Here is a 10,403-nt window from a genome sequence, read left to right as displayed (position 1 = left end):
GACATTGATTGAGAAGTTTCCAGACGTGATCAAGTGGGAGATCGTGAAGAAGTTTCAGGAGTCATAGTCAATGGAAGTTTACGAAAACAAGAAAGAAAAGAGTTGTAATTTGTTCATGGATGCTCAATAGCAGGATATGTGGGACGCATGGTGTGTTGACAATCTCCTATTTGTCCAATTAGTAATCCACTGGAAGTTGGTGGATAGAGTCTTCTTCACAACATACACTATTGAAACCATTAGAAGTTGGCATTAATATGATGTTGACACCACAATGATTCTCAAAAGAATGAGTTTTGACACTTTCAAAATGGAATATCTTTCCCTCTGTATAGCAGACTGAAAGTTGAATTGAGAGACATAGAAAAGTAGGAAGGAGAAGGAATGTTGGTAAGAGAGTCCTCCAGAGATTGAAGCATTTTTTATTCTATTCTATTAAGTATAGACCAACTAGGTGGAGTTAACTTCTTGATGAATGATGCAATCAAGAGGCAAGCACTAGCACGAGTCTAGAGGTATGTGATAGGAGGGAAGGCAAAAATCAAAGCCGAGAACGAGCTAGCAGTAGAAGCCTCCTTTGATGCCCTAGCAGCACTCTTTGCAGAAGTCCCCATGGGGGCTCGAGGTCCCCTTTTTAGTCAGATTTGTCTTGGAAATATTGATGATAGGCCAACGAATGTAGTCTAGTTGCCCCCTTCTTTAAGGGAGAGTACAATGAAGACCCTGATCTTCATGTAGCAGAGTTTATGGTAGCATGTGTGGCTAACAATGCCAGAACCCCTGAGTATTGGTTGGCAATATTCTGTGCCACTTTCAAAGGCGTAGAGTTTCGATGGTATGAGAGACAAGCAACATAAAATTTTGGCACATGGGACGAAGTTGGCCTTCCTTACTAAATTTATACATGAAGGTTTTGAAGAGCGGATGTGAGAGGAGTTTATGAGTCTAAGTCACTCCTTTGGTGAACGAGTAGAAGCCTATGTCTCATGAATGGAATCCATACTGAAGGCATCCAGAAGGGAGTTTTCCTTAGAGGCCTATAACTAGAAGTTCGTAAGTTTGTGGAATTGAAAAGACCAAGCAACCTGCAAGTTGCAGTGGAAGGTGCACGATTGTATGATGAAGTTGAAGCAAGGTGTCGATGACCTTAGGAAGAGGAGTCCTATCTTCTCCCATGCTAGGAATAGCATACACACCAAATGTAGTCCCAGGGACAATTCCCTACCCCTACCCCGAGATGCAAATAGTGTTGCAATACAATGCACTGAATCCACAGTGGTGGCCGTAGACGAGAGCGCCTCAAATGATGGTTCAACCACAATAGCAGTGGCCTCAAATAGTTTCCCCAATGGCGATTGAACAACATTGAACTCCTACCAACTAGAATCAACAACCCCCAATCTCAACAGGAGCTTTGAATCAGAATCAAAACAAAGTGCCATCTGGATCAACCCAACCAACGTATGTAGTGATCACAGAAGCTTATCAAAACTCTACTACAAGTACTCTAGGAGGTGAAAATCTAAAGTACTACCTATCTAATTCAGTCTCACAAGCATTAAGAAGGAGCTTATGGATGTGATTACAAAACAGTTACAGACGCTGATAGTGAATACCGCCAATATATTCATTCCTACGAGAGGAGAGAGAGATGTGATGCGTTTTAATACATGGTGTGGAAAGTGCCATCAAGCAGGACATTCAACCACTGAATGTGCCCGAAAACCAACCATTCTCCAAGAGCTTTTCGTTCGTATTGTTTGAGGAAGAACCATACAGAGGATATCTGCTCTCTGAAGGAGATGCATGATAGAAGAAATAAAGATGAAGAAGCAAGATTCAACTTGCTGGAATCCAAAAGGGACCAAAGCTTAGGGAGTTTGGTCCAAGGAGGTTTCCCTCTCAAAGTTACAGAGGACGACAATTTGGCAGTGGCCAAAGATCAGAGGTGAAATGTTACAAATGTGGAGAAAAGAGTCATATCCCACTGAATCGTCCAAACGTTAGAAGGTCTCTCGACTACAAGCCCTTATGTAGTCAATGCAAAGGAGAAGGCCACATTGCAAAAGATTTCCTAAGTCCAGTTCCTGTGAAAGCTACTCTTGATACCCAATAAAAGACCCAAGAATTTGCTTCCAATTTGGTGGAATTAGAGGTTGCCGCAATAACGTGTGCAAAGAAAGGATAACCCATAGTTCCAAAAAATAACATTCCCTCTTCTAAGGATGCGAAGTTCAATCTTCCTAGGGAGCAACATAACAATGCAACACATAACAATGTAGTATAAAGCACTATAGAACCATAGAGAGCCACAGAGACAATTGTAGAGACAAGACCAGAGATCCACGAAATAGAGGATGATGAAGTAAGAAGCACAGATGTTGCCACTCCTAGAAGAAAAAGGGAAGATAAAAGTGGGTGTGGTCCCATTCCCTAGGTGATTGGAGAAGCTTGTGGATTCTATCAAAGAATATGACTTGGTCAAAGACCAAGACACTTTTAAACTAAACCTAATATTCTGACAGTTTGCTGATGTTGTCTCCTCCTAGTTGTCAAAATAAATTCAAAAGCATATCGACAAGAAGAAGAGGCCTATGGATTGCTCCCTCAATAGCAACCAAGTCCAACAGAGCCTCAAAGCCTGTGAAGGATGTGGATGTGGCTAATGCATTCCTGGATCTTGGAATCCCAGAGATTGGCATGTGGATTTGAAGGATGCTTTATAGCAGACACATTGATTGATGGAGGCTCATCAGTGAACATAATGACAGATGTGACAATGAAGGATCTAGGCTTGCAAGGAATGCATCCTACGTAGTGGCTTATCAGACTGGTAGACCAAAGAAAAATCAAGCCTTTGGGTGTTCTCCCATACGTGAAGACAACCCTCCCAGGAAGAGATTATTGACTAACATATCTGGTGGTCAAACTAAATTCCTACAGGACCTTATATTCTCTGATGCTAAAAAGACCTTGGCTTTTTGAAGAAAGAGCATGGATGGATTAGTTCAAAGAAACCCTGACCCTAAGTAAATAACCCAACAAAGTGGTGCTGAATTTGTATGGATCACAAAAAGGAAATGGATCCATGTCCATCGAAGTCGTAAAACAGACTCCTCCACGAAGTAACTGATGGTACATCAGGAGATGAAGAAGCTGTCAAATAGATCTTTCCCAAGAAAATAGAGGCACAGTCCCTGATAGTGGGCACTATAAGCCAACTGCTGAAGGAATCAAAGTCTTTGTCCATGGGAGAATACTTCTTGCATGAACTCAAATTGGCTTCTGAAGTCACATTTGACAACAAGGTAGAAGCATGTATGTACTATTCTCCTTGTTACATGGCCGTAGTAGAGACAGAGATAGAGATAGACACAAAAGCAGAGGACATAACAGAGAGTTTGTTCTCTTACAGAGCCCACACAGAGGCAAAAATAGAATCTGAAGACGATGAAAATGATAATGTTTTGGAATACTATGAAAGTGAGCTAGAAGAGTCTATCCTCCTGGCAGAAGGTAGAGGTAAGGAAGAAGTTCTAGAAGTTCTAGAAGCCTTAGAAGCAGAAGATCCAATTATATTCGACATAATGACTATGGTACCCTTTGGACTTATTAATGAGTCACGTTATATGCAAAACCTCTATAATAAATGGATCAATAAGAATAAGCCATCCTTTAGCAGTGGCTCTTGCCACCCTAATCCACCCCTCTCACGAGAAGATGATGATGATGCACCTTGCCAACAAACCCAGTTCAGAAAATTAAATAGAACACATGCGGTTATTGTTATGTGACGTTCTTGGATGCATCCTTGGAAGACGAATCCTCAAGCCAAGAAGTAATTCATCCCCAAACCAAATCCAAAACTGCTCTTATACTCTTTTTGCTCCCTAAGGAGTACACTACGTCTTTGCCAAAAGAGGACATCAGTTTCAATGAATCATTAGAAGAGTAGACTACTCCCTTGAAGGAGTCAGGGTCTCTACCCAGAAGCCATCCATGGACAGTCATTCGCAAAGTGGAAGGGGAAAGCAATTAATGTTCATGAATGTAGAAGGTACTGAACGTCACCTAAAGGTGGATATAAATCTTCCAGAAGAAGAACTATTGGTCATGCGAGACCTACTAAAGGAGAACTTGGACGTGTTTGTATGGTCATACAAAGATCTAAAGGGGATTAATCCCTTAGTATGTCAACATCACACATTGACCTCAAGCCTGATGCCAAACCTGTGAGGCAAAGATAGAGGTGCATAATTTTGAATTACTCTGCCTTAGTGAAGGCCAAATTACTGAAGTTCTTGAAGCCGAGTTTATCTATCCAATGGCTAATAATGAATGGGTTTCACCCATTGTGGTAGTACCCAAGAAGAATGGGAAGCTACAACTATGTATGGACTTCAGAAAGTTGAACTCCAAGACCGAGAAGGATCATTTCCCTATCCATTTTAAAGACCAATCGTTAGACATAATGGCAAGCCATGAGCTTTATTCCCTCTTGAATGGATTCAATGAATATAATCAAGTCCAAATCGCAGAAGAAGATCATTCCAAAATGACCTTCACAATCAAATGGGGAACCTATGCTTTTACAGAGTGATGCCATTTGGGTTCTTTAATGCCCCTGCTACCTTCCAACGATCGAGTGATGATGGTCGCATTTCAAAACCATCTGCATGACTTCATGGAGGTGTACCTAGATGATTTCTATGTCTATAGCCTAATCCATGAGTATTGGAAACACCTAGAGTAGTGCTTTGACATATGTCGAGAGTATGGGATCTCTCTCAACCGCAATAAATGCGTCTTTGCATCTCATCTCAAGAGTTTTTTTGGGCCACATTGTCTATACACAAGGGATAGCAACAGATCCTGCAAAGATTGAGAAGATTGCAGCCTTGAGAGCGCCAACCAACCTCAAAAAATTAAGGGGATTCCTTGGTCATGTGGGCTATTACAGAAGGTTCATTGCACACTTTGCAACAAAGGCAGCCCCCTACATAAACTCCTTCACATGGACCACTAATTGTGGTAAGGCATTCAACAGCCTAAAACAATGTCTGATTGAAGCACCCATCTTGCACCCTCTTGATTGAACGAAGCAATTCCATGTGCACAACACTGATGCATCGGTTGAAGGCCTAGGTGTAGTTTTATGCCAAAAGAATCCCTCAAAGTTCGATCAACCTATCTATTATGCCAATGGAAAAGTAATCGAAAGAGAAAGAAACTACACAACGACGGAGCTTGAGTGCCTAGCAATGGTGTTTGCCTTGGAGAAGTTTCGACGCTACCTACTGTCGACGCACTGCAAATTCTACGTGGACCATGAAGCCCTGTCCTTCTTGATGAACAAGGCCGATACAAAGGGAAGAATGATAAGATGGCTCCTTCTATTTCAGGAGGTCGACTTTGAAGTGGTCATCAAACCCAGTCGCTCTCATGCCCTAGCTGATCATTTATCGCGAATCTCTCAAAGTGATGACAAGGAGCAAGATGATTCAAACCTTCTTGATGCTTCCTTGTTTCTAGTCAAAATTGTTAACCCATGGTATGTGGATATAGCTAACCTCATGGCAACCCAACAACGGGATGATGGCAACAACGTGGCCATGTTCCTGTAAGAGAATATCATCACATGTTTTAGTAGTCCTCTAGAGCTTGTAAGTGACAGAGGTACCCACTTCCTTAACAAGATTAGGGAAGAATTGACAGAGCTGTACAAAATCCGCCATCGTAAGTCCACTCCCTATTACTCCAGAGCCAATGGCCAAGTCAAAGTTACCAATTGCATCCTCTGCTTGATCTTGACAAGGATGATAGCCGCACATCGCCATGATTGGGATGATCGACTTATAGAGGCCCTTTGGGCATACAAAACCTCCCATAAGGCTGCTATAGGACAAACCCCTTTCTAACTAGTGTATGGAATAGAAGTTGTCCTTCTTGTTGAACTCGAGCTACCCTCTTTGTGCATGGCTATCAATGAAATGCTGGGAAATGACGAGTCCTTGCAACGTCGACTCATAGGATTTCCCTACAGTGCATGGAAGCCACACAAGCTTGTAGAAAGGCCTATCATGATAGCTTCATCAAGTAGGAGTTCAAGGATGGTGACTTAGTCCTAGCCTATGATTCGTGATTTGTAAAATTTTGAGGCAAGCTTCAACAACGATGGATGGACCCCTATAAGATACTTGCCGCTCTATCCAAGTCCAGGAAGTCGGTGCTTTGGATGATTACTTCTTGATTAATGGATATTACCTGAAGAAGGATTACCCTCCCTAGGGATCTTGACAATCACCTTCGATAGCTTCCTTATTCCTTGCATGATGGTCGATACAGATTTACCTAATATTCCTGTGATAACCCTCTTGTTGATCTTGATGATATGGCTTCATTTTGTTAGCCCCTCATAGCCATCTTCCATCTCTTCTTGGCTTTCTTTCCATCTGATGCATCAGAGGTGGGGTGGATGGTTATGCTAAATAGTGTTTTTTCCATTCTCCTCTTTCAAAAGGAATAAGAAAACAAGAAAAAAAAACATATATTGGTCATGGGAGAAAAGGACTTTGGTCCCTATCATGCCAACCTATTTTTCTAGAAAAGGTGGAAACACCCTCGACAATAGGGAAAAAGAAAAGAAAAAATATTTAAAAAACATAAAAATAAAACTATTATGGGAGGAAAGGAAGAAATTCCCTGCCATAACAAGCCTTGTTTCAAGAAAGGGTGGCATATACCCTTGGACGAGAAGTTGGCTGTGGAAAAGGTGGTAACACTCCGCAGTCTAGGACAATTCAATCGCAGTAGAAGTTCCCAAGCCTCCTCCCTTGGTGTGCTGAATCCTATAACCTCATCAAGTGCTTTTGACTCCTCTAACAAACAAGATTTCTCCTATGCAATCCAAGCACCAAACTTGTTGGCTGTCTCCCTAGGTACGTCTCTTCATCAACCAATTCACGTTGACATCATCAACCGACTGAAGCTGATAATCTTCATTGACAAACCTAGAGTGATGTGAGCTTTCATCCTAATCGGATGGGGATGTGAGTATGGGCTACCTTTTGTATTTATCAATAGAGCATGAGACAGAGAGTGGGGTGAGTGATCAATCCTTGCCCTTTATATCCAACAGAGAGGTGAGATGTATGAATGGAGTATTGCACACATGGGATGGGCCTCTCAATGCACAAATCACAAAATTATTCCTGCACATGGCACTATAAGGATCCTTGATCTTCCTTCTCGCACTATATACCGGTAGCATAGGGTGGGATGCACTGTTACACAATCAATTGCGCACAAGGCATACAACCTTTGCACAAATGTCAGTGAGGATTCAATTAATGGGATGTGAGGAACTCAATTGCCCTTCTGATGAATATCAACAAAGTGTGAGACAGAGGGGAGGCTGAGCGTGATTGATTTCTCTTTCATCAACTGAGAGGTGAAGATTGAGGAACATTCTGACACACTTGGAGACAAGTATGTTCTCGTTTCCATATGTACACACATGACACACCTCCTCTACCATCACTCTACACTTCATCCTCTTTGGCGCATTGCATAATAAGGCTCCTTGGCCTTCCTTCTTGCACCTATGCCAAATGGTTGGGATGCATGTATGCACCATCAATTGTGCACATTGGCATACTCCCTCTGAATCATTCTCTTTATTGATTCCTAAACTGAATGTGAGCTATGGGTTTCAATCGTTCTTCTTTGAGCGACATGCGCGATGGGGTGAGCAATTGACATATCATTTCAACATGAGCGACTGCCAAGATTGAGTGTTGTATACCTTGCCATCAAGAACCTAACCAATGCTTCATCAACAAACCTATATCCTTGGGGGTGCTGCTGTGTGGTCCCTACCATTCTAGACAGGTGTGATGTGGCGAGACTTGGTACCTCCTAACGACTATGATCCTCCATACGACAATGATGGTTTCCCTTGACCATTTGCAACTCGAGCCAAGTTTTTCTAACCCTACACCTATTGATTTCAAGAGTCAATCATGTTTTAAGTGTGGGGACATATGTGTATGGGTCATGATCCTGTGTTAGGCCCCTGTTGCATCGTCAATTTGATTTATTAAGGTCCTAGGTGTGGGGACACATTCCTATGCATCTGCTGTGCATATCCTTTTGAAAACATCCCTATTGGATGATTTGAGCATACCATGTCGTGGTCCTACCCTACTGGGGTTCCTTCCCCACCCAGCCATTCTCTTTTCAAATTAGCTTGGGGTTGTTTCTTGACCGTTTGTATTTTTTATTTGTTTTGCTGCTTTTCCATGTGAACGTATCCTATGTTCAACAAAATGACAATCTCACCTTACATCTTTGTTTGTACCTTTGAACTCAAAACTTTTCCTTTTTACAGCCTCCTCTTTTGAGCCACAGATCATGAGTTATTATTTTTTTGAGAATTTTCTGCCTATTTAACGTGTTTCCATGCGAACACACTTTTTTCACTTTGGAACCACGATCTGATGTGACAACCCTGACCTACATCTTCTTTTGGATAATTTTTTTTTAAATTTTCCATCATTATGATTTTTGATTTGTGTGTTATTAATTTTTCCATCATTTCGGGTATTCTTAAGTGCATTTTGACATTTTTCCATCATGTGAACCTGCCTTAACTATCTCCGAATTTAATTTTGATTGCATAGTCCCATCTAGCTTGGTTCCTACACGACTTTATTTTTTTTTCCACCTTGATCCGGCATATCGATTTTATTTTATTAAAATATTCGTACGTTTTTGTGCTTGTTTTCCTATTTTTCCTATGTGAATACCCCCCCTAATACCATCAGAACTGCGATTTGACTTGAGAACCTTGTTCTACAAGATTTTCCTGACATTTTTCCTTTTCAATGCTCTCCATTCTGAAGCACAAATTTTTTAAATTAAATTTTGAGTTTGTTTTCATTAGAAATTTTGTTGTTTTTTTGATGTGAATGTGCCCTACCGTCCTCGAACCCGTGTTCGACCATACCCATCCTATCTCACCCCTTTCTATGAACATTTTTCGTGTTCACCTTGTCGGGTTTCTATCGTCAGATATTTCCCTATTCATTTTTCTTTCCACTTTTGAGTGCATTTTTATGATTTTCTACATGTGAACACGTCCTATCCCTATCAGAATGACATTTTGATGTGATAGGCCTATCCGGCACGTCATCTTGCCTACTCTTCCTTCTTTACATACTTCGTTCCGTCGGATAGATTTTTGCAATTCATTTTCGTATGATTTTGTGTCCTGACGTCGCACAGGTTTGCGCGTGAACGCCCTTGTTTTCATCTTCTAACGTTCGTCGCCACATTTGTCACTTCCACTGTGCTCTGACCCATCCTCTCTATTTGGATAAAGGCCCTTTATTCAACTCCGTGTATAGTACACATGTATTATTTAGTTGTATATGTGAATGCACCCTTACGTTCCCTAAGTATAAATACATTTTATTCTTTCTGCACCAACACATTGTTGGTACACCCAAAATCAAATCGTACTCTCTCTCACTCTCTCTCGGTCACTCTCACACACCTGCTCACTCTTCGAGCTGCTACTCACTCCTCTAGCTGAGCTCCAACAATTGGTATCAGAGCTTACGGTACAAGATTGTCAGGCGTGCAGACGATTAGAGTTCATGTTCAACAGGGAGTCCTCTAGAGTTCATGACTAGGGCAACCACGTTGCCGACTTACGATACAAGATCTTTAGGCATGGATACGACTGGAGTTCGTGTCCAGCAGGGATTGACTAGAGTTCATGAGCAAATTGAAGTCAACAGGCAACCACACTGCTGACCAACGTTACCAATCTAAACCCAATATCAATATACAGTGGGTGGGCAATAGGCGTGTGGTGACCAACAAGCGACATGAGTGGTCACGAGTAGGCGGCATGACTGGACTTGCGAACATGCGCCATGTCCAGTCGGGGAGTGGCGACCACATCACTAGCAATTAGTCAGGCGGCATCACATGACGTGCTAGTGGGGTCAATGGACCCCCCCACCCGGGTCATTTTTTCAAAGAAATAAAAAATTTCTTTAATTTTAAAATTACCCCCTTTTTGCCTTGACAGGGATTCATGCGTGGTAGCACAGATTACATATTTGTGAAAATTTGAGCCCGACAATTTGGGGCTTTTCCCAGATTTGATTCTTTTTGTGCTTGGCAATGACATTCGTGTCAGAAATTGCAGACATTGTGCATGTTGACCTCAATCAAATTGGGAATTTTACCAAATTTTTCAAAATTTCACTCTCTTGAGTGAAATTTCTTAACATAGGACCCTGAAAAATTGGGGCTTTTCATATTTTGATGAAATTTTGCTTAGTTGCGTCAGTTTGGCTGACATTTATGCACTGTTGAACCTGGAATTTTGG

Source organism: Lygodium microphyllum, chromosome 30 (genome assembly GCF_053477565.2).
Source record: "Lygodium microphyllum isolate KBCC chromosome 30, Lygodium_microphyllum_v1.1.10, whole genome shotgun sequence".
Taxonomy (NCBI): domain Eukaryota; kingdom Viridiplantae; phylum Streptophyta; class Polypodiopsida; order Schizaeales; family Lygodiaceae; genus Lygodium; species Lygodium microphyllum.
This window is presented reverse-complemented; position numbering follows the sequence as displayed.